Genomic DNA, 27,833 nt, shown 5'->3' on the forward strand with positions numbered 1-27,833 from the left:
AATAGTTATGAAAAAATAATAATAAAGCAATATATAGTAAATAAGGAAAATATTTACGGGCTTAACACCGTTGCACTTTACACGTCACTACGCCTTGGCCTCGAAGGCGTCATCCGTAAAACGTCTAGTTGCGACGTCGCCGTTTCATGCGTCCTAGTGTGATAGGCATGTTGCTAGGCCTTACGTGCCCTCTAATTGTGATATTATGGTTGAGCGTGGCTTGTTGTTGTTGATCAATGCTTTTGCCCGCAAAAAATAGTTAAAACAAAAAGAGGAATTGCGTGAAACGGATAAATGAGCGTAAAGTTATGTCGTTTTAAGGTTTTACACCTTCGCACCTAAAGCGGAAGGAGGAGAGGTATTAAGAGAATTTAGAGTGCAAGGAATGTCGGATTCGATCATACCATCACTAACGCACTGGAACCCATCAGAACCCCGAAGTTAAGCGCCCTTGCGCGAGAGTAGTACTAGAATGGGTGACCCCCTGGAAAGTCCTCGTGTTACATCCCTCTTTTTAGGAAAAATTTGTATCTTACTTCTTTTAATGTATCGGCGGTATGTTTAATAAATTCACAAATGAGTTTATAGCGGTGTAAACGAAATAGATATTTTTTTTACACGAAATAACAATATTTTTAAAAGTAATAGTTGTGAAAAAAATCAAAAAAGGAATATATAGTAAATAAGAAAAATATTTACGGGCTTAACAACGTTGCACTTGACACGTCTCTACGCCTTGGCCTCGAAGGCGACATCCGTAAAACGTCTAGTTGCGACGTCGCCGTTCCATGCGGCCTAGTGTGATAGGCATGACGCTAGGTCTTACGGGCCCTCTAATTGTGATATTATCGTCGAGCGCGACTTGTTGTTGTTGGTCAATGCATTTGCCCGCGAAAAATTGTGGAAATCTATAGAGAAATTGCATAAAACGAATAAATGAGGGTAAAGTTATGTCGTTTTAAGGTTTTACACATTCGCACCTATAGCGGAAGGAGGAAATGTATTAAGAGAATTTATAGTGCAAGGAATGTCGGATGCGATCATACCAGCACTAACGCACCGGATCCCATTAGAACCCCGAAGTTAAGCGCCCTTGGGCGAGAGTAGTACTAGGATGGGTGATCCCCTGGGAAGTTCTCATGTTGCATCCCTCTTTTTAGGCAAGATTTGTATCTTACTTCTTTTAATGTATCGGTGGTATGTTTAATAAATTTACAAATGAGGTTCAAGCAGTGTAAATGAAATAGATTTTTTTTACATGAAATAACAATATTTTTAAAGGTAATAGTTATGAAAAAAATCAAAAAAGCAATATATAGTTGCACTTGACACGTCTCTACGCCTAGGCCTCGAAGGCGACATCCGTAAAACGTCTAGTTGCGACGTCGCCGTTCCATGCGGCCTAGTGTGATAGGCATGTAGCTAGGCCTTACGGGCCCTATAATTATGATATTATCGTCGAACACGGCTTGTTGTTGTTGGTCAATGAATTTGTCCGTGAAAAACCGTTGAAATCAAAAGAGAAATTGCGTAAAACGAATAAATGAGCGTAAAGTTATGTCGTTTTAAGGTTTTACACCTTCGCACCTAAAGCGGAAGAAGGAAAGGTAATAAGAGAATTTAGAGTGCAAGGAATGTCGGATGCGATCATACCAGCACTAACCCACCGGATCCCATCAGAACTCCAAATTGAAGCTTGCTTGGGCGAGGGTAGTATTAGGATGGGTGAACCCCTGGGAAGTCCTCGTGTTACATCCCTCTTTTTAGACAAAATTTGTATCTTACTTCTTTTAATGTATTGGCGGTATGTCTAGTAAATTCACAAATGAGTTTTAAGGAGTGTTAACGAAATAGATATTTTGTTTACACGAAATAACAATATTTTTAAAGGTAATAGTTATGAAAGAAATGAAAAAAGTAATATATAGTAAATAAGGAAAATATTTATGGGCTTAACAACATTGCACTTGACACGTCACTACGCCTTGGCCTCGAAGGCGACATCCGTAAAACGTCTAGTTGCAACGTCGTCGTTCCTTGCGGCCTAGTGTGATAGGCATGTTGCTAGGCCTTACGGGCCCTCTAATTGTGATATTATCGTCGAGCGTGGCTTGTTATTGTTGGTCAATGCCTTTCCCCGCGAAAAATAGATGAAATCAAAAGAGGAATTGCGTAAAACGGATAAATGAGCGTAAAATTATGTCGTTTTAAGGTTTTACACATTCGCACCTAAAGCGGAAGAAGGAAAGGTATTTAAAGAATTTAGAGTGCAAGGAATGTCGGATGCGATCATACCAGCACTAACGCACCGGATCTCATCAGAACCTCGAAGTTAAGCGCCCTTGGGCGAGAGTAGTACTAGGATGGGTGACCCCCTGGAAAGTCCTCGTGTTGCATCCCTCTTTTTAGGAAAAATTTGTATCTTACTTCTTTGAATGTATCAGCGGTATGTTTAATAAAATTCACAAATGAGTTTTAAGCAGTGTAAACGAAACATATAGTTTTTTACACGAAATAAAATATTTTTTAAAGGTAATAGTTATGAAAAAAATCAAAAAAGCAACATATAGTAAATAAGGAAAATATTTACGGGCTTAACAACGCTGCACTTGACACGTCACTATGCCTTAGCCTCGAAGGTGACATCCGTAAAATGTTTAGTTGCGACGTCATTATTCCATGGGGCCTAGTGTGATAGGCATGTAGTTAGGCCTTACGGACCCTATAACTGTGATATTATCGTCGAGCGCAGCTTGGTGTTGTTGGTCAATGCATTTGCCCAAGAAATATAATTGAAATCAAAAGAGGAATTGCGTAAAATGGATAAATGAGCGTAAAGTTATGTCGTTTTAAGGTTTTACACCTTCGCACCTAAAGCGGAAGGAGGAAAGGTATTAAGAGAATTTAGAGTGCAAGGAATGTCGGATGCGATCATACCAGCACTAACACACCAGATCCAATCAGAACTCCGAAGGTAAGCATGCCTGAGCGAGAGTAGTACTAGGATGGGTGATCCCCTGGGAAGTCCTCATGTTGCATCCCTCTTTTAAGGCAAAAAATGTATCTTACTTCTTTTAATGTATCAGCGGAATGTCTAATAAATTCATAAGTGAGTTTTAAGTAGTGTAAATGAAATAGATTTTTTTTACACGAAATAATAATATTTTTAAATGAAATAGTTATGAAAAAAATCAAAAAAGCTATATATAGTAAATAAGGAAAATATTTACGGGCTTAACAACATTGCACTTGACATGTCACTATTCCTTGGCCTCGAAGGCGACATCCATAAAACGTCTAGTTGCGACGTCGTCGTTCCATGCAGCCTAGTGTGATAGGCTTGTAGCTAGGCCTTACGGGCCCTCTAATTGTGATATTATCGTCGACCGCGGCTTGTTGTTATTGGTCAATGCCTTTGCCAGCGAAAAATAGTTGAAATCAAAAGAGGAATTGCGTAAAACGGATAAATGGGCATAACGTTATGTCATTTTAAGGTTTTACACCCTCTCACCTAAGCGGAAGGAGGAAAGGTATTAAGAGAATTTAGAGTACAAGTAATGTCGGATGCGATCATACAGCACTAACGCACAGGATCCCATCAGAACTCCGAAGTCAAGCGTGCTTGGGCTAGAGCAGTACTAGGATGGGTGGCCTCCTAGGAAGTCCTCGTGTTGTATCCCTCTTTTAAGCAGTGTAAACGAAATAATTTTTTTTAAAAACGAAATAACAATATTTTTAAAGCTAATAGTTATGAAAATATCAAAAAAGCAATATATAGTAAATAAGGTAAATTTTTACGGGCTTAACACCATAGCACTTGACACGTCACTACGCCTTGGCTTCGAAGGCGACATCCGTAAAACGTCTAGTTGCGACGACGCCGTTCCTTGCGGTCTAGTGTGATAGGCATGTAGCTAGGACTTATGGGCCCTCTAATTGTTATATTATCGTCGAGCGCTGCTTGTTGCTGTTGGTCATACCTTTGCCCGCGAAAAATAGTTGTAATCAAAAGAGGAATTGCGCAAAACGGATAAATGAGCATAAAGTTATGTCGTTTTAAGGTGCAAGGAATGTCAGATGCGATCATACCAGCACTATCGCACCGGATCCCATCAGAACTCCGAAGTCAAGCGTGCTTGGGCGAGAGTAGTAATAGGATGGGTGACCCCCTGGGAAGTCCTCATGTTGCATCCCTCTTTTTAGGAAAAATTTGTATCTTACTTCTTTTAATGTATTGGCGGTATATCTAATAAATTCACAAATGACCTTTAAGTAGTTTAAATGAAATAGATATTTTTTACACGATATAACAATATTTTTAAAGCTAATAGTTATGGAAAAAAATCAAAAATGCAATATATAGTTAATAAGGAAAATATTTACGGGCTTAACCCCATTGCGCTTGACACGTCACTACGTCTTGGCCTCGAAGGCGACATCCGTAAAATGTCTAGTTGCGATGTCGTCGTTCCATGTGGCCTAGTGTGATAGGCATGTAGCTAGGCCTTACGGGCCCTCTAATTGTGATATTATCGTCGAGCGCGTCTTGTTGTTGTTGGTCAACGCCTTTGCCTCGATAAATAGTTAAAATCAAAAGAGGAATTGCGTAAAACGGATAAATGGGCATAAAGTTCTGTCGTTATAAGGTTTTACACCTTCGCACCTAAAGCGGAAGGAGGAAAGGTATTAAGAGAATTTATAGAGCAAGGAATGTCGGATGCGATCGTACCAGCATTAACCCACCGGATCCCATCAGAACTCCGAAGCTAAGTGTGCTTGGGCGAGAGTAGTACTAGGATGGGTGACCTCCCGGGAATTCCTCGTATTGCATCCCTCTTTTTTGGCAAAAGTTGTATCTTACTCCTTTTAATGTTTCGGCGGTATGTCTAATAAATTCACAAATGAGTTTTAAGCAGTGTAAACAAAATATATATTTTTTACACAAAATAACAATATTTTTAAAGCAAATAGTTATGAAAAAAAAAATCAATAAAGCAATATATAGTAAATAAGGAAAATATTTACTGGCTTAACACCGTTGCACTTGACACGTCACTACGCCTTGGCCTCGAAGGAGAAATACGTAAAACGTCTTGTAGCGACGTCGCCGTTCCATGCGGCCTAGTGTGATAGGCATGTAGCTAGGCCTTACGGGGCCTCTAATTGTGATATTATTGTCGAGCGCGGCTTGTTATTGTTGGTCAATGCCTTTGCCCGCGAAAAAGAGTTAAAACCAAAAGAGGAATTGCGTAAAACGGATAAATGAGCGTAAAGTTATGTCGTTTTCAGGTTTTACACCTTCGCACCAAAAGCGGAAGGAGGAAAGGTATTAAGAGAATTTAGAGTGCAAGGAATGTCAGATGCGATCATAGCAGCACTAACACACCGGATCCCATCAGAACTCCGAAGCTAAGTGTGCTTGGGCGAGAGTAGTACTAGGATTGGTGACCCCCCGGGAAATCCTCGTGTTGCATTCCTCTTTTTAGGAAAAAGTTGTATCTTACTTCTTTTAATATTTCGGCGGTATGTCTAATAAATTCACAAATGAGTTTGAAGTAGTGTAAACGAAATATATATATATATATATATATATTACACGAAATAACAATATTTTTAAAGCATATAGTTATGAAAAAAAAAATAAAGCAATATATAGTAAATAAGGAAAATATTTACGGCCTTAACACCGTTGCACTTTACACGTCACTACGCCTTGGCCTCGAAGGCGTCATCCGTAAAATGTCTAGTTGCGATGTCGCCGTTTCATGCGGCCTAGTGTGATAGGCATGTTGCTAGACCTTGTTGTTGTTGATCAATGCCTTTTCCCGCGAAAAATAGTTAAAACAAAAAGCGGAATTGCGTGAAACGGATAAATGAGCGTAAAGTTATGTCGTTTTAGGGTTTTACACCTTCGCACCTAAAGCGGAAGGAGGAGAGGTATTAAGAGAATTTAGAATGCAAGGAATGTCGGATTCGATCATACCAGCACTAACGCACCGGAACCCATCAGAATTCCGAAGCTAAGCGTGCTTGGGCGAGAGTAGTACTGGGATGGGTGACCCCCTGCGAAGTCCTCATGTTGCATCCCTCTTTTTAGGCAAAATTTGTATCTTACTTCTTTTTCGGTATCGGCGGTATGTCTAATAAATTCACAAATGCGTTTTAAGCAGTGTAAACGAAATAGATATTTTTTTTACACGAAATAATAATATTTTTAAAGGTAATAGTTATGAAAAAAATCAAAAAAGCAATATATAGTAAATAAGGAAAATATTTACGGGCTTAACACCGTTGCACTTTACACGTCACTATGCCTTGGCCTCGAAGGCCACATCCGTAAAATGTCTAGTTGCGACGTCGCCGTTCATGCGGCCTAGTGTGATAGGCATGTAGCTAGGCCTTACGGGGCCTGTAATTGTGATATTATTGTCGAGCGCGGCTTGTTGTTGTTGGTCAATGCCTTTTCCCGCGAAAAATAGTTAAAACCAAAAGTGGAATTGCGTAAAACGGATAAATGAGCATAAAGTTATATCGTTTTAAGGTTTTACACCTTCGCACCAAAAGCGGAAGGAGGAAAGGTATTAAGAGAATTTAGAGTGCAAGGAATGTCAGATGCGATCATAGCAGCACTAACACACCGGATCCCATCAGAACTCCGAAGCTAAGTGTGCTTGGGCGAGGGTAGTACTAGGATTGGTGACCCCCCGGGAAATCCTCGTGTTGCATTCCTCTTTTTAGGAAAAAAGTTGTATCTTACTTCTTTTAATGTTTCGGCGGTATGTCTAATAAATTCACAAATGAGTTTGAAGCAGTGTAAACGAAATATATATATATATATATTACACGAAATAATAATATTTTTAAAGCAAATAGTTATGAAAAAAAATAATAAAGCAATATATAGTAAATAAGGAAAATATTTACGGCCTTAACACCGTTGCACTTTACACGTCACTACGCCTTGGCCTCGAAGGCGTCATCCGTAAAACGTCTAGTTGCGACGTCGCCGTTTCATGCGGCCTAGTGTGATAGGCATGTTGCTAGACCTTGTTGTTGTTGATCAATGCCTTTTACCGCGAAAAATAATTAAAACAAAAAGCGGAATTGCGTGAAACGGATAAATGAGCGTAAAGTTATGTCGTTTTAAGGTTTTACACCTTCGCACCTAAAGCGGAAGGAGGAGAGGTATTAAGAGAATTTAGAATGCAAGGAATGTCGGATTCGATCATACCAGCACTAACGCACCGGAACCCATCAGAATTCCGAAGCTAAGCGTGCTTGGGCGAGAGTAGTACTGGGATGGGTGACCCCCTGCGAAGTCCTCATGTTGCATCCCTCTTTTTAGGCAAAATTTGTATCTTACTTCTTTTTCGGTATCGGCGGTATGTCTAATAAATTCACAAATGAGTTTTAAGCAGTGTAAACGGAATAGATATTTTTTTTACACGAAATAATAATATTTTTAAAGGTAATAGTTATGAAAAAAATCAAAAAAGCAATATATAGTAAATAAGAAAAATATTTACGGGCTTAACACCGTTGCACTTGACACGTCACTATGCCTTGGCCTCGAAGGCGACATCCGTAAAACGTCTAGTTGCGACGTCGCCGTTCATGCAGCCTAGTGTGATAGGCATGTAGCTAGGCCTTACGGGGCCTGTAATTGTGATATTATTGTCGAGCGCGGCTTGTTGTTGTTGGTCAATGCCTTTTCCCGCGAAAAATAGTTAAAACCAAAAGTGGAATTGCGTAAAACGGATAAATGAGCGTAAAGTTATATCGTTTTAAGGTTTTACACCTTCGCACAAAAAGCAGAAGGAGAAAAGGTATTAAGAGAATTTAGAGTGCAAGGAATGTCGGATGCGATCATATCAGCACTAATGCACCGGATCCCATCAGAACTCCGAAGCTAAGCGTGCTTGGGCGAGAGTAGTACTGGGATGGGTAACCCCCTGGGATGTCCTCGTGCTGAATCCCTCTTTTTAGGAAGTATTTGTATCTTACTTCTTTTAATGTATCGGCGGTATATCTAATAAATGCACAAATGAGCTTTAAGCAGTGTAAATGAAATAGATATTTTTTACATGAAATAACAATATTTTTAAAGCTAATAGTTATGAAATAGAAATAAAAAAAGAAATATATAGAAAATAAGGAAAATATTTACGGGCTTAACACCGTTGCACTTAACACGTCACTACGCCTTGGCCTCGAAGGCGACATCCGTAAAACGTCTAGTTGCGACGTCGCCGTTCCATGCGACCTAGTGTGATAGGAATGTAGCTAGGCCTTACGGGGCCTCTAATTGTGATATTATCGTCGAGCGCGGCTTGTTGTTATTGGTCAATGCATTTGCCCGCGAAAAATAGTGAAAATCAAAAGAGGAATTGCGTAAAATGGATAAATGAGCGTAAAGTTATGTCTTTACACCTTCGCACCTAAAACGGAAGGAGGAAAGGTATTAAGAGAATTTAGAGTGCAAGGAATGTCGGATGCGATCATACCCGCACTAACGCACCGGATCCCATCAGAACTCCGAAATTTAACGTGCTTAGGCAAGAGTAGTACTAAGATGGTTGACCCCCTGGGAAGTCCTCGTATTGCATCCCTCTTCTTAGGCAAAATGTGTATCTTCTTTGCCCGCGAAAAATAAATAAAACCAAAAGAGGAATTGCGTAAAAGGGATAAATGAGCGTAAAGTTATGTCGTTTTAAGGTTTTACACCTTCGCACCTAAAGCGGAAGGAGGAAAGGTATTAAGAGAATGTAGAGTGCAAGGAATGTCGGATACGATCATACCAGTACTAACGCACCGGATCCCATCAGAACTCCGAAGCTAAGCGTGCTTGGGCGAGAGTAGTACTGGGATGGGTGACCCCCTGGGAAGTCCTCGTGTTGCTTCCCTCTTTTTAGGCAAAATTTGTATCTTACGTCTTTTAATGTATCGGCGGTATGTCTAATAAATTCACAAATGAGTTTTAAACAGTGTAAATAAAATAGATTTTTTTGTACACGAAATAACAATATTTTTAAAGCTAATAGTTATGAAAAAAAATCAAAAAAGCAATATTTAGTAAATAAGGAAACTATTTACGGGCTTAACACCGTTGCGCTTGACACGTCACTACGCCTTGGCCTCGAAGGCGACATCTGTAAAACGTCTAGTAGCGACGTATCCATTCCATGCGGCCTAGTGTGATAGGCATGTAGCTAGGCCTTACGGGCCTTCTAATTATAATATTATCGTCGAGAGCAGCTTGTTGTTGTTTGTCAATGCCTTTGCCCGCGAAAAATAGTTGAAATCAAAAGAGGAATTGCGTAAAATGGATAAATGAGCGTAAAGTTATGTCGTTTTAAGGTTTTACACCTTCGCACCTAAAGCAGAAGGAGGTAAGGTATTAAGAGAATTTAGAGTGCAAGGAACGTCGGATACGATCATACCAGTACTAACGCACCGGATCCCATCAGAACTCCGAAGCTAAGCATGCTTGGGCGAGAGTAGTACTGGGATGGGTGACCCCCTGGGAAGTCCTCGTGTTGCTTCCCTCTTTTTAGGCAAAATTTGTATCTTACGTCTTTTAATGTATCGGCGGTATGTCTAATAAATTCACAAATGAGTTTTAAACAGTGTAAATAAAATAGATTTTTTTGTACACGAAATAACAATATTTTTAAAGCTAATAGTTATGAAAAAAAATCAAAAAAGCAATATATAGTAAATAAGGAAACTATTTACGGGCTTAACACCGTTGCGCTTGACACGTCACTACGCCTTGGCCTCGAAGGCGACATCTGTAAAACGTCTAGTAGCTACGTCGCCATTCCATGCGGCCTAGTGTGATAGGCATGTAGCTAGGCCTTACGGGCCTTCTAATTATAATATTATCGTCGAGAGCAGCTTGTTGTTGTTTGTCAATGCCTTTGCCCGCGAAAAATAGTTGAAATCAAAAGAGGAATTGCGTAAAATGAATAAATGAGCGTAAAGTTATGTCGTTTTAAGGTTTTACACCTTCGCACCTAAAGCGGAAGAAGGAAAGGTATTAAGAGAATTTAGAGTGTAAGGAATATCGGATGCGATCATATCAGCACTAACGCACTGGATCCCATCAGAACTCTGAAGCTAAGCATGCTAGCGCGAGAGTAGTACTGGAATGGGTGACCCCCTAGGAAGTCCTCGTGTTGCATCCCTCTTTTTAGGCAAAATTTGTATCTTACTTCTTTTAATGTATCGGCGGTATGTCTAATAAATTCACAAATGAGTTTTAAGCAGTGTAAACGAAATAGATATTTTGTTTACACGATATAACGATATTTTTAAAGATAATAGTCATGAAAAAAATCAAATAAGCAATATATAGTAAATAAGGAAAATATTTACGTGCTTAACACGGTTGCGCTTGACACGTCACTACGCTTTGGCCTCGAACGCGACATCCGTAAGACGTACAGTTGCGACGTCGTCGTTCCATTTAGCCTAGTGTGATAGGCATTCAGCTAGGCCTTACGAGCTCTCTAATTGTGATATTATCGTCGAGCGCGGATTATTGTTGTTTGTCAATGCCTTTACCCGCAAAAAGTAGTTGAAATCAAAAGAGGAATTGCGTAAAACGGATAAATGAGCATAAAGTTATGTCGTTTTAAGGTTTTACACCTTCGCGCCTAAAACGGAATGAGGAAATGTATTAAGAGAATGTAGAGTACAAGGTATGTCGGATGCGATCATACCAGTACTAACGCACCGGATCCCATCAGAACTCCGAAGCTAAGCGTGCTTGGGCGAGATTAGTACTGGGATGGGTGACCCCCTGGGAAGTCCTTGTGTTGCATCCCTCTTTTTAGGCAAAAATTGTATCTTACTTCTTTTAATGTATCGGCTGTATGTCTAATAAATTCACAAATGAGTTTTAAACAGTGTAAAAGAAATAGATATTTTTTTACATGATATAACGATATTTTTAAAGCTAATAGTTATGAAAAAAAATAAAAACAGCAATATATAGTAAATATGTAAAATATTTACAAGCTTAACACCGTTGCACTTGACACGTCACTACGCCTTGGCCTCGAAGGCGACATCCGTAAAACGTCTCGTAGTGACGTCGCCGTTCTATGTGGCCTAGTGTGATAGGCATATAGCTAGGACTTACAGGCCCTGTAATTGTGATATTATCGTCGAGCACTGCTTGTTGTTGTTGGTCAATGCCTTTGCTCGCGAAAAATAGTTGAAATCAAAAGAGGTATTGCGTAAAACGGATAAATGAGCGTAAAGTTATGTCGTTTTAAGGTTTTTCACCTTCGCACCTAAAGCAGAAGGAGGAAAGGTATTAAGAGAATTTAGAGTGCAAGGAATGTCGGATGCAATCATACCAGCACTAACGCACCAGAGCCCATCAGAACTCTGAAGCTAAGCGTGCTTGGGCGAGAGTAGTACTGGGATGGGTGACCCCCTGGGAAGTCCTCGTGTTGAATCCCTCTTTTTAGGCAAAATTTTTATCTTACTTCTTTTAATGTATCGGCGGTATGTCTAATAAATTCACAAATGAGTTTTAAGCAGTGTAAACGAAATAGATATTTTGTTTACACGATATAACGATATTTTTAAAGATAATAGTTATGAAAAAAATCAAATAAGCAATATATAGTAAATAAGGAAAATATTTACGTGCTTAACGCGGTTGCGCTTGACACGTCACTACGCCTTGGCCTCGAACGCTACATCCGTAAGACGTATAGTTGCGACGTCGCCGTTCCATTTTAGCCTAGTGTGATAGGCATGTAGCTAGGCCTTACGAGCTTTCTAATTGTGATATTATCGTTGAGCACGGCTTATTGTTGTTTGTCAATGCCTTTACCCGCAAAAAATAGTTGAAATCAAAAGAGGAATTGCGTAAAACGGATAAATGAGCATAAAGTTATGTCGTTTTAAGGTTTTACACCTTCGCGCCTAAAACAGAAGGAGGAAAGGTATTAAGAGAATGTAGAGTACAAGGAATGTCGGATATGATCATACCAGCACTAACGCACCGGATCCCATCAGAACTCCGATGCTAAGCGTGCTTGGGCGAGATTCGTACTGGGATGGGTGACCCCCCTGGGAAGTCCTTGTGTTGCATCCCTCTTTTTAGGCAAAATTTGTATCTTACTTCTTTTAATGTATCGGCTTTATGTCTAATAAATTTACAAATGAGTTTTAAACAGTGTAAACGAAATAGATATTTTTTTACACGAAATAACAATATTTTTAAAGCTAATAGTTATGAAAACAAATTAAAAAAGCAATATATAGTAAATAAGGAAAATATTTACGAGCTTAACACTGTTGCACTTGACACGTCACTACGCCTTGGCCTCGAAGGCGAAATACGTAAAACGTCTTATAGCGACGACGCCGTTCCATGCGGCCTAGTGTGATAGGCATGTAGCTAGGACTTACGGGCCCTCTAATTGTGATATTATCGTCGAGCACGGCTTGTTGTTGTTGGTCAATGCCGAAAAATAGTTGAAGTCAGAAGTTATGTCATTTTAATGTTTTACACCTTCGCACCTAAAGCGGAAGGAGGAAAGGTATTAAGAGAATTTAGAGTGCAAGGAATATCGGATGCGATCATACCAGCACTAACGCACCGGATCCCATCAAAACTACGAAGCTAAGCGTGCTAGAGCGAGAGTAGTACTGGGATGGGTGACCCGCTGGGAAGTCATCATGTTGCATCCCTCTCTTTAGGCAAAATTTGTATCTTACTTCTTTTAATGTTTCGGCGGTATGTCTAATAAATTAACAAATGAGTTTTAGGCAGTGTAAACTAAATAGATATTTATTTACACGAAATACCAATATTTTTAATGCTAATAGTTATGAAAAAATCAAAAAAGCAATATATAGTAAATATGTAAAATATTTACGAGCTTAACACCATTGCACTTGACACGTCACTACGCCTTGGCCTCGAAGTCGACATCCGTAAAACGTCTAGTAGCGACGTCGCCGTTCCATGCGGCCTAGTATGATAGGCATGTAGCTAGGCCTTACGGGCCCTCTAATTGTAATAGAATCGTCGAGCGCGGCTTGTTGTTGTTTGTCAATGCCTTTACCCGCGTAAAATAGTTGAAATCAAAAGATGAATTGCGTAAAACGGATAAATGAGCGTAAAGATATGTTGTTTTAAGGTTTTACACTTTCGCACCTAAAGCGGAAGGAGGAAAGTATTAAGAGAATTTAGAGTGCAAGGAATGTCGGATGCGATCATACCAGTACTAATGCACCGGATCCCATCAGAACTCCGAAGCTAAGCGTGCTTGGACAAGAGTAGTACTGGGATGGGTGACCCCCTGGGAAGTCCTCGTGTTGCATCCCTCTTTTTAGGTAAAATTTGTATCTTACTTCTTTTAATGTATAGGCGGTATGTCTAATAAATTCTCAAATGAGTTTTAAGCAGTGTAAACGAAATAGATATTTTTTTATACGAAATAACAATTTTTTAAAGCAAATAGTTATGAAAAAAAACAAAAAAGCAATATATAGTAAATAAGGAAAATATTTACGGGCTTAACAACGTTGCACTTGACACGTCACTACGCCTTGGCCTAGAAGGCGACATTGTAAAACGTCTACTTGCGACGCCACCGTTCCATGCGGCCTAGTGTGATAGGCATGTAGCTAGGCCTTACGCGCCCTCTAATTGTGATATTATCGTCGAGCGCGGCTTGTTGTTGTTGGTCAATGCTTTTGCCCGCAAAAAATAGTTGAAATCAAAAGAGGAATTGCGTAAAAATGGATAAATGAGCGTAATGTTATGCCGTTTTAAGCTTTTACACCTTCGCACCTCAAGCGGAAGGAGGAAAGGTATCAAGAGAATTTAGGGTACAAGAAATGTCGGATGCGATCGTACAATTACTAACGCACTGGATCCCATCAGAACTCCGAAGCTAAGCCTACTTAGGCGAGAGTAGTACTAGGATGGGTGACCCCGTGGGAAGTCCTCGTGATGCATCCCTCTTTTTAGGCAAAATTTGTATCTTACTTCTTTTAATGTATAGGCGGTATGTCTAATAAATTCACAAATGAGTTTTAAGCAGTGTAAACGAAATAGATATTTTTTACACGAAATAACAATATTTTTGAAGTTAATAGTTATGAAAAAAATCAAAAAATCAATATATAGTAAATAAACAAAATATTTACGGGCTTAACAACGCTGCACTTGACACGTCACTACGCCTTGGCCTCGAAGGCGACATCCGTAAAATGTCTAGTTGTGACGTCGTCGTTCCATGCGGCCTAGTGTGATAAGCATGTAGCTAGGCCTTACGGGCCCTCTAATTGTGATATTATTGTCGAGCGCGGCTTGTTGTTGTTGGTCAATGCCTTTACCCGCAAAAAATAGTTGAAATCAAAAGAGGAATTGCGTAAAAACGGATAAATGAGCGTAATGTTATGCCGTTTTAAGGTTTTACACCTTTGCACCTCAAGCGGAAGGAGGAAAGGTATCAAGAGAATTTAGAGTGCAAGAAATGTCGGATGCGATCGTACCAGTACTAACGCACTGGATCCCATCAGAACTCCGAAGCTAAGCCTACTTGGGCGAGAGTAGTACTAGGATGGGTGACCCCGTGGGAAGTCCTCGTGTTGCATCCCTCTTTTTAGGCAAAATTTGTATCTTACTTCTTTTAATGTATAGGCGGTATGACTAATAAATTCACAAATGAGTTATAAGTAGTGTAAACGAAATAGATTTTTTTTTATACGAAATAACAAATTTTTAAAGCTAATAGTTATGAAAAAAAACAAAAAAGCAATATATAGTAAATAAGGAAAATATTTACAGGCTTAACATCGTTGCACTTGACACGTCACTACGCCTTGGCCTCGAAGGCGACATCATAAAACGTCTACTTGCGACGTCACCGTTCCATGCGGCCTAGTGTGATAGGTATGTAGCTAGGCCTTACGGGCCCTCTAATTGTGATATTATCGTCGAGCGCGGCGTGTTGTTGTTGATCAATGCCTTTACCCACGAAAAATAGTTGAAATCAAAAGAGGAATTGTGTAAAAACGGATAAATGAGCGTAATGTTATGCCGTTTTAAGGTTTTACACCTTTGCACCTCAAGCGGAAGGAGGAAAGGTATTTAAAGAATTTAGAGTGCAAGAAATGTCGAATGCGATCGTACCAGTACTAACGCACTGGATTCCATCAGAACTCCGAAGCTAAACGTGCTTGGGCGAGAGTAGTACTAGGATGGGTGAACCCCTGGGAAGTCCTCGTGTTGCAACCCTCTTTTTAGGCAAAATTTGTATATTACTTGTTTTAATATATCGGCGGTATGTCTAATAAATTCACAATTGAGTTTTAAGCAGTGTAAACGAAAGAGATAATTATTAACACGATATAACAATATTTTTAAAGCTAATAGTTATGAAAAAAAATCAAAAAAGCAATATATAGTAGATAAGGAAAATATTTACGGGCTTAACACCGTTGCACTTGACACGTCACTATGCCTAGTCCTCGAAGGCGACATCCGTAAAACGACTAGTAGCGACGTCGCCGTTCCATGTGGCCTAGTGTGATAGGCATGAAGCTAGGCCTTACGGGCCCTCTAATTGTAATATTATCGTCGAGCGCGGCTTGTTGTTGTTGGTCAATGCTTTTGCCCGCAAAAAATAGTTCAAATCAAAAGAGGAATTGCATAAAACGGATAAATGAGCGTAAAGTTATGTCGTTTTGAGGTTTTACACCTTCGCACCTAAAGCGGAAGGAGGAATGGTATTAAGAGAATTTAGAGTGCAAGGAATGTCGGATGCGATCATACCAGCCCTAACGCAATGGATCCCATCGGAACTCCGAAGCTAAGCGTGCTTTGGTGAGAGTAGTACTAGGATGGGTGACCCCCTGGGAAATCCTCGTGTTGCATCCCTCTTTTTAGGCAAAATTCGTATCTTACTTCTTTTAATGTATCGGCAGTATGTCTAATAAATTCACAAATGAGTTTTAAGCAGTGTAAATAAAATAGATATTTTTTTACACGAAATTACCATATTTTTAAAGCTAATAGTTATGAAAAAAATCAAAAAAGCAATTTATAGTAAATAAGGAAAATATTTACGGGCTTAACATCATTGCATTTGACACGTCACTACGCATTGCCTCGAAGGCGACATCCGTAAAAAGTCTCATTGCGACATCGAAGTTCCGTTCGGCCTAGTGAGATAGGCATGTAGCTAGGACTTACGGGCCCTCTTATATTGATATTACCGTCGAGCGCGACTTGTTGTTGTTAGTCATTGCCTTTGCCCGCGAACCATAGTTGAAATCAAAAGAGGAATTGCGTAGAGCGGATAAATAAGGGTAAAGTTATGTTGTTTTAAGGTTTTACACTTTCTCACCTAAAGCGGAAGGAGGAAGGCATTAAGAGAATTTAGAGTGCAAGAAATGTCGTATGCGATCATACCAGCACTAACGCACCGGATCCCATCAGAACTCCGAAGCTAAGTGCGCTTGGGCGAGAGTAGTACTGGGATGGGTGACCCCCTGGGAAGTCCTCGTGTTGCATCCCTCTTTTTAGGCAAAATTTGTATCTTACTTCTTTTAATGTATCGGCGGTATGTCTAATAAATTCACAAATGAGTTTTAAGCAGTGTAAACGAAATAGATATTTTTTTACACGAAATAACAATATTTCTAAAGCTAATAGTTATGAAAAAAAATCAAAAAAGCAATATATAGTAAATAAGGAAAATATTTACGGGCTTAACATCATTGCATTTGACACGTCACTACGCCTTGCCTCGTAGGCGACATCCGTAAAAAGTCTCATTGCGACATCGAAGTTCCGTTCGGCCTAGTGAGATAGGCATGTAGCTAGGACTTACGGGCCCTCTTATATTGATATTATCGTCGAGCGCGACTTGTTGTTGTTAGTCATTGCCTTTGCCCGCGAACCATAGTTGAAATCAAAAGAGGAATTGCGTAGAGCGGATAAATGAGCGTAAAGTTATGTTGTTTTAAGGTTTTACACTTTCGCACCTAAAGCGGAAGGCGGAAAGGCATTAAGAGAATTTAGAGTGCAAGAAATGTCGAATGCGATTATACCAGCACTAACGCACCAGATCCCATCAGAACTTCGAAGCTAAGCGCGCTTGGGCGAGAGTAGTACTGGGATGGGTGACCCCCTGGGAAGTCCTCGTGTTGCATCCCGCTTTTTAGGCAAAATTTGTATCTTACTTCTTTTAATATATCGACTGTATGTCTAATAAATTCACAAATGAGTACTAAGCAGTGTAAATAAAATAGATATTTTTTATACACGAAATAACAATATTTTTAAAGCTAATAGTTATGAAAAAAAATATCAAAATAGCAATATATAGTAAATAAGGAAACTATTTACGGGCTTAACATCGTTGCGCTTGACACGTCACTATGCCTTGGCCTCGAAGGTGACATCCGTAAAACGTCTAGTTGTGACATCGCTGTTCTATGCGGCCTAGTGTGATAGGTATGTATCTGGGCCTTACGGGCCCTCTAATTGTGGTATTATGGTCGAGCGCAGCTTGTTGTTGTTGGTCATTGCCTTTGCTCGCGAACAATAGTTGAAATCAAAAGAGGAATTGCGTAAACCAGATAAATAAGCGTAAAGATATGTTGTTTTAAGGTTTTACACTTTCGCACCTAAAGCGGAAGGAGGAAAGGCATTAAGAGAATTTAAAGTGCAAGAAATGTCGGATGCGATCATACCAGCACTAACGCACCGGATCCCATCAGAACTTCGAAGCTAAGGGCGCTTGTGCGCGAGTAGTACTGGGATGGGTGACCCCTTGGGAAGTCCTCGTGTTGCATCCCTCTTTTTAGGCAAACTTTGAATCATACTTCTTTTAATGCATCGGCGGTATGTCTAATAAATTCACAAATGAGTTTTAAGGAGTGTAACCGAAATAGATATTTTTTTACACGAAATAACAGTATTTTTAAAGCTAATAGTTATGAAAAAAATCAAAACAGAAATATATAGCAAATAAGGAAAATATTTACGGGCTTAACACCATTGCACTTGACACGTGTCAATGCCTTGGCCACGAAGGTGACATCCGTAAAACGTCTAGTTGCGACGTCGCCGTTCCATGCGGCCTAGTGTGATAGGCATGTACCTAGGCCTTACGGGCGCTCTAATTGTAATATCATCGTCGAGCGCGGCTTGTTGTTGTCGGTCAATGCCTTTGCCCGCGAAAAATAGTTGAAATAAAAAGAGTAAATGCGTAAAACGGATAAATGAGCGTAAAGTTATGTCGTTTTAAGGTTTTACACCTTCGCACCTAAAGCGAAAGGAGGAAAGGTATTATGAGAATTTAGAGTGTAAGGAACGTCGGATGCGATCATACCAGCACTAACGCACCGGATCTCATCAGAACTCCGAAGATAAGCTTGCTTGGGCGAGAGTAGTACTAGGATGGGTGACCCCTTGGGAAGTCGTCGTGTTGCATCCCTCCTTTTAGGCAAAATTTGTATCTTACTTCTTTTAATGTATCAGCGGTATGTCTAATAAATTCACAAATGCGTTTTAAGCGGTGTAAACGAAATAGATATTTTTTTACACGAAATAACAATATTTTTAAAGCTAATAGTTATGAAAAAAATCAAAAAGCAATATATACTAACTAAGGAAAATATTTACGGGCTTAACACTGTTGCACTTGACACGTCACTACGCCTTGGCCTCGAAGGCGATATCCGTAAAACGTCTAGTTGCGACATCGCTGTTCCATGCGGCCTAGTGTGATAGGCATGTAGCTAGGCTTTACGGGCCCTCTAATTGTGATATTATCGTCGAGCGCGGCTTGGTATTGTTGGTCAATGCCTTTGCCTGTGAAAAATAGTTGAAATCAAAAGAGGAATTAAGTAAAACGGATAAATGAGCGTAAAGTTATGTTGTTTTAAGGTTTTACACTTTCGCACCTAAAGCAGAAGGAGGAAAGGCATTAAGAGAATTTAGAGTGCAACGAATGTCGGATGCCGCTCATTTAATGTATCGAAAGTATGTCTAATTAATTCACAAATGAGTTTTAAGCAGTGTAAACGATATCGATATTTTTTTACACGAAATAACAATATTTTTAAAGCTAATAGTTATGAAAAAAATCAAAAAAGAAATATATACTAAATAAGGAAAATATTTATGGGCTTAACACCGTTGCAGTTGACACATCACTATGCCTTGGCCTCGAAGGCGACATCCGTAAAATGTCTAGTTGCGATGTCGCCGTTCCATGCGGCCTAGTGTGATAGGCATGTAGCTAGGCTTTACGGTACCTCTATTTGTGATATTATCATCGAGCGCGGCTTGGTTTTGTTGGTCAATGCCTTTGCCCGCGAAAAATAGTTGAAATCAAAAGAGGAATTGCGTAAAACGGATAAATGAGCGTAAAGTTATGTGGTTTGAAGGTTTTACACCTTCGCACCTAAAGCGGAAGGAGGAAAGGTATTAATAGAATTTAGAGTGCAAGGAATGTCGGATGTGGTCATACCAGCACTAACGCATCGGATCTCACAAGAACAACGAAGCTAAGCGTGCTTGGGCGAGAGTAGAACTGGGATGGGTAACCGCCTGGGATGTCCTCGTGTTGCATCCCTCTTTTTAGGCAAAATTTGTATCTTACTTCTTTTAATGTATCAGTGGTATGTCTAATAAATTCACAAATGAGTTTTAAGTAGTATAAACGAAATATATATTTGTTTACATTAAATAACAATATTTTTAAAGCTAATAGTTATGAAATAAATCAAAAAAGACATATATAGTAAATAAGAAAAATATTTACGAGCTTAACACCGTTGCACTTGACACGTCACTATGCCTTGGCCTCGAAGGCGACATCCGTAAAATGTCTAGTTGCGACGTCGCCGTTCCATGCGGCCTAGTGTGATAGGCATGTAGCTAGGCTTTACGGGCCCTCTAATTGTGATATTATCGTCGAGCGCGGCTTGATTTTGTTGGTCAATGCCTTTGCCCGCGAAACATAGTTGAAATCAAAAGAGGAACTACGTAAAAGGGATAAATGAGCTTAAAGTTATGTCGTTTTAAGGTTTTACACCTTCGCACCTAAAGCGGAAGGAGGAAAGGTATTGAGAGAATTTAGAGTGCAAGGAATGTCGGATGCGATCATACCAGCACTAACGCATCGGATCCCTTCAGAACTACGAAGCTAAGCGTGCTTGGGCGAGAGTAGTACTAGGATGGGTGACCGCCTGGGAAGTCCTCATGTTGTATCCCTCTTTTTAGGCAAAATTTGTATCTTACTTCTTTTAATGTATCGGCGGTATGTCTAATAAATTCACAAATGAGTTTTAAGCAGTGTAAACAAAATACTCTCTCCATTTCAATTTATGTGAACCTATTTCCTTTTTAGTCCGCGCCAAAAAGAATGACCTCTTTCCTTATTGGGAAATAATTTACCTTTATACAATGATTAATAGCCACAATAAATATATGTACCTCATTTACACCACAAGTTCAAAAGTCTACTCTCTTTTCTTAAACTCCGTGCCCAGTCAAATAGGTTCACATAAATTGAAACAGTGGGAGTAGATATTTTTTTTAAACGAAATAACAATATTAATAAAGCTAATAGTTATGAAAAAAATCAAAAAAGCAATTTATAGTAAATAAGGAAAATATTTCCGGGCTTAAAATTGTTGCACTTGACACGTCACTGCGTCATGGCCTCGAAGGCAACATCCGTAAAAAGTCTCATTGCGACGTCGCCGCTCCATGTGGCCTAGTGTGATAGGCATGTCTCTGGGCATTACGGGCCCTCTAATTGTGATATTATCGTCGAGCGCGGCTTGGTTTTGTTGGTCAATGCCTTTGCCCGCGAAAAATAGTTGAAATCAAAAGAGGATTTGCGTAAAACGGATAAATGAGCGTAAAGTTATGTCGTTTTAAGGTTTTACACCTTCGCACCTAAAGCGGAAGGAGGAAAAGTATTAAGAGAATTTAGAGTGCAAGGAATGTCGGATGCGATCATACCAGCACTAACGCACTGGATCCCATCAGAACTACGAAGCTAAGCGTGCTTGGGCGAGAGTAGTACTAGGATGGGTGACCGCCTAGGAAGTCCTCGTGTTGCATCCCTCTTTTTAGGCAAAATTTGTATCTTCTTTTAATGTATCAGCGGTATGTCTAATAAATTTACAAATGAGTTTTAAGCAGTGTAAACGAAATAGATATTTTTTTACACGAAATAACAATATTTTTAAAGCTAATAATTATGAAAAAAATCAAAAAAGAAATATATAGTAAATAAGGAAAATATTTACGGGCTTAACACCGTTGCACTTGACACGTCACTACGCCTTGGCCTCGAAGGCGACATCCGTAAAATGTCTAGTTGCGACGTCACCGTTCCATGCGGCCAAGTGTGATAGGCATGTAGCTAGGATTTTACACGCCCTCTAATTGTGATATTATCGTTGAGCGCGGCTTGATTTTATTGGTCAATGCCTTTGCCCACGAAAGATAGTTGAAATCAAAAGAGGATTTGCGTAAAACGGATAAATGAGCGTAAAGTTATGTCGTTTTAAGGTTTTACACCTTCGCACCTAAAGCGGAAGGAGGAAAGGTATTAAGAGAATTTAGAGTGCAAGGAATGTCGGATGCGATCATACCAGCACTAACGCACCGGATCCCATCAGAACTCCGAAGCTAAGCATGCTTGGGCGAGAGTAGTACTAGGATGGGTGACCCCCTGGGAAGACCTCGTGTTGCTTCCCTCTTTTTAGGCAAAATTTGTATCTTACTTCTTTTAATGTATCAACGGTATGTCTAATAAATTCACAAATGAGTTTTAAGTAGTGCAAACAAAATAGATATTATTTTACATGAAATAACAATATTTTTAAAGCTAATAGTTATGAAAAAAATCAAAAAAGCAATATATAGTAAATAAGGAAAATATTTACTGGCTTAACAACGTTGCACTTGACACGTCACTATGCCTTGGCCTCGAAGGCGACATCCGTAAAACGTCTAGTTACGACGTCGCCGTTCCATGCGGCCTAGTGTGATAGGCATGTAGCTAGGCCTTACGGGCTCTCTAATTGTGATATTATCGTCGAGCGCATCTTGTTGTTGTTGGTCAATGCCTTTGCCCGCGAAAAATAGTTGAAATCAAAAGAGGAATTGCTGAAAAACGGATAATTGAGCGTAAAGTTATGTTGTCACGGCCAAAATTAACCCTCCGTAAGGTGTCGTGATGGCACCTAGTCTTTACGACTAGGTAAGCCTAATATTACGAAAAATATAATGAAAACACAACATTCTTAAAGATCAACAACATATTGTGAATAGCCAAGAGTAGTACCACTCGGCATATACAAAATAATTTTCCAAGACCTGGAATATCACTAAGTCACAAGCTACTATAATCTATGTAGTTCTATACAAAAGTCTGAAGATAATAAAGAAAGACTCTAGGCGAGGGAGTAGAAGGGGACTCCAAAGATCATCGTACGCGAGCAGTAGTACCTTGAAGACTCCTAAAATCAGCAGCACGCACTAACCCCGAGGCTTATAGCTCGCACCTGGATCTGCACATGAAAACATGTGCAGGGAAGGGCATGAGTACACCACAATGGTACTCCGTAAGTGCCAAGCCTAACCTCGGTCGAGTAGTGACGAGGTCAGGTCAAGGCCCTACCGGAGTAAATATAATAAATTAAATAGTAAAATATATAAGTAAAATTTACGGTAACACAGTTAAAGAAATTCTCGAAAACTTAACAGTTAAGGGAGCCCTCGGCTCAGAACAAGGTAAACACAGTGGGGAACCTCTCGGGATACCGTCCCGTAGTTCCAAATGAATATGCAGTACAGGGGAATCTCTCGGAATATGTCCGTAGTCCCAAAGTAAATATGCAGTGCCGGGGGATCTCCCGGAATACGTCCTTAGTCCCAAAGTATATATGCAGTGCTGGGGGATCTCCCGGAATACGTCCGTAGTCCCAAAGTAAATATGCAGTACAGGGGGATCTCCCGGAATATGTCCATAGTCCCAAAGTAAATATGCAACGCAAGATAAAATGACAGGTATGGCATCGAGTTATACAATTTATACCGGACACAGATAAGGAAAATAGGGACTTGACTAAGCATGGCGCACAGAATGTCAATTAGGCAGTTAAAACACATAAGCATGCTTCTCTAGTCTAAGTTTAACAATTTAACATATTAGTGCAATTTAATAAGGAAAAACAGTTTATGATTTAGAAAGGAAAAATGGTATTTTTGCAATAATAGCCCGTGTACGTACTCGTCACCTCATGTACACGACGCCCACACATCAATTAATATCAAACACCTTAAGGGAAAAGTCCCCAACACAAGGTTAGGCAAGCCACTTACCTCGAGTCAAACTCAACTAATCGGTCACAATTCCTTTCCCACAAATATCCGGCTCTGAATGGCCCAGATCTAGCCAAAAGGAATTGCGTATCATAAATACAACAATAATAGACTCGTCTAATTAACGAAATCAACATTTAACGAAAATTCCGAAATTTAACTCAAAATAATACCCGTGCGGCCCACATCTCGGAATCGGGTAACACTCACAAAATACGAACACTCATTCACTCACAAGTCTAACCATATAAAAATTTCTCAAATCTGACCACAAATCCCCTTTCAAAACTCGAAATCTTTGTTGAAGAAGTTCTTCCACATTTTTTCCAATTTCAACCCCTAAATCCGAAATTAAATGGTGAAATCAACCAGAGATTAGTGGAATATAAGCATAAAGGAGTAGGAATCATTACCCAAAAACTTCCTCCGAAAATCTCTCCAAATTTTGCCTTCTACCGAGCTCTCAATAAAATATTTGTGTTATGAACTCAACCCTCGTTTTTGAACCTTAAATTCTGCCCAGGTGCGTTCTTCTTCAGGAACGCGACACCGCGGTCGCGAACGCGATGAAAAATCTTCCACTGGCCTAAAATTCCTCCTTCGTGAAGGCGAGGGTACTCTCGCGAACGCGTACCTTCCATTGACGGCCCCCTTCGCGAACGCGGGAACGTCTTAGCGAACGCGTAGGCTTAATGCCCAAAGCTTCCTCTGCCCCGTTCCTCTACGCGAACGCGAGGACCATATCGCGAATGCGTAGGCTTAAGGTCCCACATGTTCACGAATGCGGGAACATCATCGCGAACATGAAGAATAACTTAGCTGCCTTTCCCAGATTCTCTACGCGATCGTGAGGCACCTTTCGCGAACGCGATGATGGATTTCTCTGCAATAAAACACCAGAAATTTGCTACTTCTCTAAGTCCAAAAATGACCCGTTGAGCATCTAAAACACACCTGAGGCCCCCGGGACCTCGACCAAACATACCAACCAATCCTAAAACACCATACGAACTTAGTCAAGCTCTCAAATCACATCAAACAATGCTAAAATCAGAAATCATCCTCCAATTCAAACTTAAAGAACTTGAAACTTCAAAATTCTACAACCGATGCCGAAACCTATCAAATCACGTCTGATTGACCTCAAATTTTGCGCACAAGTCATAATCAACATTACAGACCTACTCCAACTTCCCGAATTGGAAAACGACCCCGATATCAAAAAAATTCCACTACCGGCCAAAACTCCAAAAATTTAACTTTCGCCATTTCAAGTCTAAATGAGTTACGGACCTCCAAAACACAATCTGGACACGCCCCTAAACCCAAATTCACCTAACGGAGCTAACGGAATGGACAAAATTCTATTCCGGAGTCGTGTTCACACAGTTTCGACTACGGTCCAAATACTAAGGCTTAAGCTCTCATTTAGGGACTAAGTGTCCCAAAACACTCCAAAACTCAAAACCAATCAATCCGGCAAGTCACAATAGCAGAAATAGATATGAGGAAAGCAATTAACAGGGGTTCGGGGCTCTAACTCTCAAAATGACCGACCGGGTCGTTGCATCCTCCCACTCTTAAAACAATCATTCGTCCTCGAACGATTATAAAGACATACCTGAAACCGTGAAAAGATGAGGGTATTGGCTGCGCATATCCTGCTCGGTCTCCTAAGTTGCCTCCTTGACCGGCTGACCCCTCCACTGCACCTTTAATGAAGCAATATTCTTTGACCTGAGCTTTCTGACCTGCCTGTCCAAAATGGCTACTGGCTCCTCAACATAAGATAGATCCTTGTCCAACTGGACTGAGCTGAAATCCAATAAATGAGTTGGATCACCGTGATAATTTCGGAGCATAGACACGTGGAATACCGGGTGGACTCCTGCTAGGCTAGGAGGCAAGACAAGCTCATAAGCAACCTCCCCAACTCGCTGCAATATCTAAAAAGGACCAATGAACCTCGAGCTCAGCTTGCCCTTCTTCCCGAACCTCATGAAGCCCTTCATAGGCGATACCCGAAGCAAGACCCGCTCACCAACCATAAATTCCAAGTCACGAACATTTCGGTCTGCATAACTCTTCTGCCTGGACTGGGCTGTGCAAAGTCTCTCTTGAATCACCTTCACCTTATCCAAGGCATCCTAGACTAAATCTGTACCCAACAATCAGGCCTTGCCCGGCTCAAACCATCCCACTGGGGACTGGAACCGCCTACCATACAAAGCCTCGTACGGTGCCATCTGAATACTGGACTGGTAACTGTTATTGTAAGCGAACTCTGTAAGTGGCAAGTATTGGTCTCATGACCCTCCGAACTACATCACACAGGCACGGAGCATATCCTCAAGAATCTGAATCATGCACTCGGACTGCCCGTCTGTCTGAGGGTGAAAGGCTGTGCTCAACTCCACCCTAGTACCCAACTCCTGTTGTACGGCTCTCCAAAACCGTGATGTGAACTGTGTACCTCTATCTGAAATGATGGATACTGGAATACCATGAAAGCGGACAATCTCTCTGATATAAATCTCAGCCAACCTCTCAGAAGAATAAGTGGTCAACACTGGAATAAAATGAGCTGACTTGGTCAGCAGATGCACGATCACCCAAATAGCATCGAACTTTCTCAAAGTCCGTGGAAGTCCAACTACAAAGTCCATGGTGATCCGCTCCCACTTCCACTCTGGGATCTCTAACCTATGAAGTAATCCACCCGGCCTCTGGTGCTTATATTTGACCTGCTGACAGTTGAGACACTTGGCCACAAACCTAACTATATCCTTCTTTATCCTCCTCCACCAATAGTGTTGTCTCATATCCTGCTACATCTTCACGGCACTGGGATGAATGGAGTATCGCGAACTATGGGCCTCCTCGAGAATCAACTCCCGAATCCCATATACATTGGGCACACAGATCCGGCCATGCATCCTCATCACACCGTCATCACTAATAGTCACATCGCTGGCATCACCTCGTCGAACCCTGTCTTGAAGAACTAGAAGATGAGGATCATCATACTGGCGCTCCTTGATACGGTCATAAAGAGAAGACCGAGCAACCACACAAGCTAATACCCGGCTAGGCTCTGAAATATCTAATCTCACGAACTGACTGGCTAAGGCCTGAACATCCAAGGCTAAGGGCCTCTCAGCTGCCGGAAGATATTCCAAACTCCCCAAACTCTCTGCCCGGCGACTCAAGGTGTCGGCCACTACATTGGCCTTTCCCGGGTGGTACAATATAGTGATATCATAGTCTTTAAGTAGATCCAACCACCTCCGCTGACGCAAATTAAGGTCCTTCTGCCTGAACAAGTGCTGCAAACTCCGGTGATCAGTGTAAATCTCATAGGGAACACCGTACAAATAATGACACCAGATCTTCAGGGCGTGAACAATAGCTGCTAATGCGAGATCATGAATCGGATAATTCTTCTCATGCACCTTCAACTGTCTAGATGCGTAGGCAATCACCCTATTGTCCTGCATCAATACTGCTCCAAGGCCAATCCTCGAGGCATCATAATAGACAGTGTAGGACCCCGAACCTGTAGGCAATACTAATATTGGAGCTGTAGTCAAATCTGTCTTGAGCTTTTGAAAGCTCTCCTCACACTCCTTGGTCCACCTGAACGGAGCACCCTTCTGGGTCAGCCTGGTCATAGGTGCTGCAATGGATGAAAATCCCCCCACAAAGTGACGGTAATACCCCGCCAAACCAAGGAAATTACGGATCTCCGTAGCTGAGGATGGTCTGGGCCAACTCTGCACTGCCTCCACCTTCTTCGGATACACCTTGATCCCATCACAAGACACTATGTGGCCCAAGAATGCCACTGAATCAAGCCAGAATTCAAACTTAGAAAATTTTGCATACAATATTTTCTCCCTCAAAGTTTGAAGCACGGTCCTCAGGTGCTGCTCATGATCTTCCCGAGACCGGGAATATAGCAGGATGTCATCAATAAACACAATGACGAAGGAATCAAGATAAGGCCGGAACACACTGTTCATCAAATGTATAAAGGCTGCTGGGGCATTGGTCAGCCCAAATGACATGACAAGAAACTCATAGTGACCATATCTGGTCCTGAAAGTAGTCTTCGGGATGTCCGGCTCCCAAATCTTCAATTGATGATAGCCAGAACACAAGTCAATCTTGGAAAACACCCTGGCACCCTGTAACTGATCAAATAAATCATCGATGCGAGGCAAAGGATACATGTTCTTCACTGTAACCTTGTTCAACTACCGATAATCAATACACATACGCATAGAACCATCCTTCTTCTTCACAAATAAGACCGGAGCACCCCAAGGTGATACACTGGGCCTGATGAAACCCTTATCAAGCAACTCCAGCAACTGCTCCTTCAACTCCTTCAACTCAGGAGGAGCCATACGGTAGGGAGGAATAGAAATGGGCTGAG

At 40.8% G+C, this 27,833-nt stretch overlaps 30 non-coding genes and 4 pseudogenes across 30 annotated transcripts; all 34 read left to right on the forward strand.

Moving 5' to 3' along the window:
• Nucleotides 1-390: 390 nt before the first annotated feature.
• LOC117278807 (5S ribosomal RNA) lies at nt 391-509 on the forward strand (annotated as a pseudogene).
• Nucleotides 510-1,032: 523 nt separating this feature from the next.
• LOC117275129 (5S ribosomal RNA) lies at nt 1,033-1,151 on the forward strand. The gene has a single exon (XR_004505288.2). It is a non-coding gene; the product is annotated as a 5S ribosomal RNA (ribosomal RNA).
• Nucleotides 1,152-1,639: 488 nt separating this feature from the next.
• On the forward strand, nt 1,640-1,758 carry LOC117275204 (5S ribosomal RNA). The gene has a single exon (XR_004505356.2). It is a non-coding gene; the product is annotated as a 5S ribosomal RNA (ribosomal RNA).
• A 523-nt stretch (nt 1,759-2,281) lies between these two features.
• Nucleotides 2,282-2,400, forward strand: LOC117278809 (5S ribosomal RNA). Its single transcript, XR_004509169.2, has one exon. It is a non-coding gene; the product is annotated as a 5S ribosomal RNA (ribosomal RNA).
• A 523-nt stretch (nt 2,401-2,923) lies between these two features.
• On the forward strand, nt 2,924-3,042 carry LOC117275131 (5S ribosomal RNA). The gene has a single exon (XR_004505289.1). It is a non-coding gene; the product is annotated as a 5S ribosomal RNA (ribosomal RNA).
• A 520-nt stretch (nt 3,043-3,562) lies between these two features.
• LOC117275132 (5S ribosomal RNA) lies at nt 3,563-3,680 on the forward strand (annotated as a pseudogene).
• Nucleotides 3,681-4,075: 395 nt separating this feature from the next.
• On the forward strand, nt 4,076-4,194 carry LOC117275211 (5S ribosomal RNA). The gene has a single exon (XR_004505374.1). It is a non-coding gene; the product is annotated as a 5S ribosomal RNA (ribosomal RNA).
• A 521-nt stretch (nt 4,195-4,715) lies between these two features.
• On the forward strand, nt 4,716-4,834 carry LOC117275193 (5S ribosomal RNA). Its single transcript, XR_004505343.1, has one exon. It is a non-coding gene; the product is annotated as a 5S ribosomal RNA (ribosomal RNA).
• A 524-nt stretch (nt 4,835-5,358) lies between these two features.
• Nucleotides 5,359-5,477, forward strand: LOC117275221 (5S ribosomal RNA). The gene has a single exon (XR_004505382.2). It is a non-coding gene; the product is annotated as a 5S ribosomal RNA (ribosomal RNA).
• Nucleotides 5,478-5,969: 492 nt separating this feature from the next.
• LOC117275223 (5S ribosomal RNA) lies at nt 5,970-6,088 on the forward strand. The gene has a single exon (XR_004505383.2). It is a non-coding gene; the product is annotated as a 5S ribosomal RNA (ribosomal RNA).
• A 522-nt stretch (nt 6,089-6,610) lies between these two features.
• LOC117275125 (5S ribosomal RNA) lies at nt 6,611-6,729 on the forward strand. Its single transcript, XR_004505286.2, has one exon. It is a non-coding gene; the product is annotated as a 5S ribosomal RNA (ribosomal RNA).
• Nucleotides 6,730-7,217: 488 nt separating this feature from the next.
• LOC117275142 (5S ribosomal RNA) lies at nt 7,218-7,336 on the forward strand. The gene has a single exon (XR_004505296.2). It is a non-coding gene; the product is annotated as a 5S ribosomal RNA (ribosomal RNA).
• A 522-nt stretch (nt 7,337-7,858) lies between these two features.
• Nucleotides 7,859-7,977, forward strand: LOC117275144 (5S ribosomal RNA). The gene has a single exon (XR_004505297.2). It is a non-coding gene; the product is annotated as a 5S ribosomal RNA (ribosomal RNA).
• Nucleotides 7,978-8,490: 513 nt separating this feature from the next.
• On the forward strand, nt 8,491-8,609 carry LOC117275216 (5S ribosomal RNA). The gene has a single exon (XR_004505378.2). It is a non-coding gene; the product is annotated as a 5S ribosomal RNA (ribosomal RNA).
• A 175-nt stretch (nt 8,610-8,784) lies between these two features.
• LOC117275174 (5S ribosomal RNA) lies at nt 8,785-8,903 on the forward strand. The gene has a single exon (XR_004505324.2). It is a non-coding gene; the product is annotated as a 5S ribosomal RNA (ribosomal RNA).
• Nucleotides 8,904-9,426: 523 nt separating this feature from the next.
• On the forward strand, nt 9,427-9,545 carry LOC117275206 (5S ribosomal RNA). Its single transcript, XR_004505367.1, has one exon. It is a non-coding gene; the product is annotated as a 5S ribosomal RNA (ribosomal RNA).
• A 523-nt stretch (nt 9,546-10,068) lies between these two features.
• On the forward strand, nt 10,069-10,187 carry LOC117275218 (5S ribosomal RNA). The gene has a single exon (XR_004505380.1). It is a non-coding gene; the product is annotated as a 5S ribosomal RNA (ribosomal RNA).
• Nucleotides 10,188-10,710: 523 nt separating this feature from the next.
• On the forward strand, nt 10,711-10,829 carry LOC117275186 (5S ribosomal RNA). The gene has a single exon (XR_004505335.1). It is a non-coding gene; the product is annotated as a 5S ribosomal RNA (ribosomal RNA).
• Nucleotides 10,830-11,352: 523 nt separating this feature from the next.
• Nucleotides 11,353-11,471, forward strand: LOC117275187 (5S ribosomal RNA). Its single transcript, XR_004505337.2, has one exon. It is a non-coding gene; the product is annotated as a 5S ribosomal RNA (ribosomal RNA).
• A 524-nt stretch (nt 11,472-11,995) lies between these two features.
• LOC138910704 (5S ribosomal RNA) lies at nt 11,996-12,115 on the forward strand. Its single transcript, XR_011415855.1, has one exon. It is a non-coding gene; the product is annotated as a 5S ribosomal RNA (ribosomal RNA).
• A 480-nt stretch (nt 12,116-12,595) lies between these two features.
• Nucleotides 12,596-12,714, forward strand: LOC117275113 (5S ribosomal RNA; annotated as a pseudogene).
• Nucleotides 12,715-13,234: 520 nt separating this feature from the next.
• On the forward strand, nt 13,235-13,353 carry LOC117275122 (5S ribosomal RNA). Its single transcript, XR_004505285.2, has one exon. It is a non-coding gene; the product is annotated as a 5S ribosomal RNA (ribosomal RNA).
• A 521-nt stretch (nt 13,354-13,874) lies between these two features.
• Nucleotides 13,875-13,993, forward strand: LOC117275191 (5S ribosomal RNA). Its single transcript, XR_004505340.2, has one exon. It is a non-coding gene; the product is annotated as a 5S ribosomal RNA (ribosomal RNA).
• A 522-nt stretch (nt 13,994-14,515) lies between these two features.
• LOC117275128 (5S ribosomal RNA) lies at nt 14,516-14,634 on the forward strand. Its single transcript, XR_004505287.2, has one exon. It is a non-coding gene; the product is annotated as a 5S ribosomal RNA (ribosomal RNA).
• Nucleotides 14,635-15,155: 521 nt separating this feature from the next.
• On the forward strand, nt 15,156-15,274 carry LOC117275150 (5S ribosomal RNA). The gene has a single exon (XR_004505305.2). It is a non-coding gene; the product is annotated as a 5S ribosomal RNA (ribosomal RNA).
• Nucleotides 15,275-15,797: 523 nt separating this feature from the next.
• On the forward strand, nt 15,798-15,916 carry LOC138910705 (5S ribosomal RNA). The gene has a single exon (XR_011415856.1). It is a non-coding gene; the product is annotated as a 5S ribosomal RNA (ribosomal RNA).
• A 520-nt stretch (nt 15,917-16,436) lies between these two features.
• Nucleotides 16,437-16,555, forward strand: LOC117275114 (5S ribosomal RNA). Its single transcript, XR_004505279.2, has one exon. It is a non-coding gene; the product is annotated as a 5S ribosomal RNA (ribosomal RNA).
• A 522-nt stretch (nt 16,556-17,077) lies between these two features.
• On the forward strand, nt 17,078-17,196 carry LOC117275190 (5S ribosomal RNA). Its single transcript, XR_004505339.2, has one exon. It is a non-coding gene; the product is annotated as a 5S ribosomal RNA (ribosomal RNA).
• Nucleotides 17,197-17,722: 526 nt separating this feature from the next.
• Nucleotides 17,723-17,841, forward strand: LOC117275210 (5S ribosomal RNA). Its single transcript, XR_004505373.2, has one exon. It is a non-coding gene; the product is annotated as a 5S ribosomal RNA (ribosomal RNA).
• A 522-nt stretch (nt 17,842-18,363) lies between these two features.
• On the forward strand, nt 18,364-18,482 carry LOC117275213 (5S ribosomal RNA). Its single transcript, XR_004505376.2, has one exon. It is a non-coding gene; the product is annotated as a 5S ribosomal RNA (ribosomal RNA).
• Nucleotides 18,483-19,506: 1,024 nt separating this feature from the next.
• On the forward strand, nt 19,507-19,625 carry LOC138910709 (5S ribosomal RNA; annotated as a pseudogene).
• A 522-nt stretch (nt 19,626-20,147) lies between these two features.
• LOC117275228 (5S ribosomal RNA) lies at nt 20,148-20,266 on the forward strand. The gene has a single exon (XR_004505388.1). It is a non-coding gene; the product is annotated as a 5S ribosomal RNA (ribosomal RNA).
• Nucleotides 20,267-21,008: 742 nt separating this feature from the next.
• Nucleotides 21,009-21,127, forward strand: LOC138910723 (5S ribosomal RNA). Its single transcript, XR_011415867.1, has one exon. It is a non-coding gene; the product is annotated as a 5S ribosomal RNA (ribosomal RNA).
• A 519-nt stretch (nt 21,128-21,646) lies between these two features.
• On the forward strand, nt 21,647-21,765 carry LOC117275180 (5S ribosomal RNA). The gene has a single exon (XR_004505331.2). It is a non-coding gene; the product is annotated as a 5S ribosomal RNA (ribosomal RNA).
• Nucleotides 21,766-27,833: the final 6,068 nt, after the last annotated feature.

Source organism: Nicotiana tomentosiformis, chromosome 4 (assembly GCF_000390325.3).
Source record: "Nicotiana tomentosiformis chromosome 4, ASM39032v3, whole genome shotgun sequence".
NCBI classification, from domain to species: Eukaryota; Viridiplantae; Streptophyta; class Magnoliopsida; order Solanales; family Solanaceae; genus Nicotiana; species Nicotiana tomentosiformis.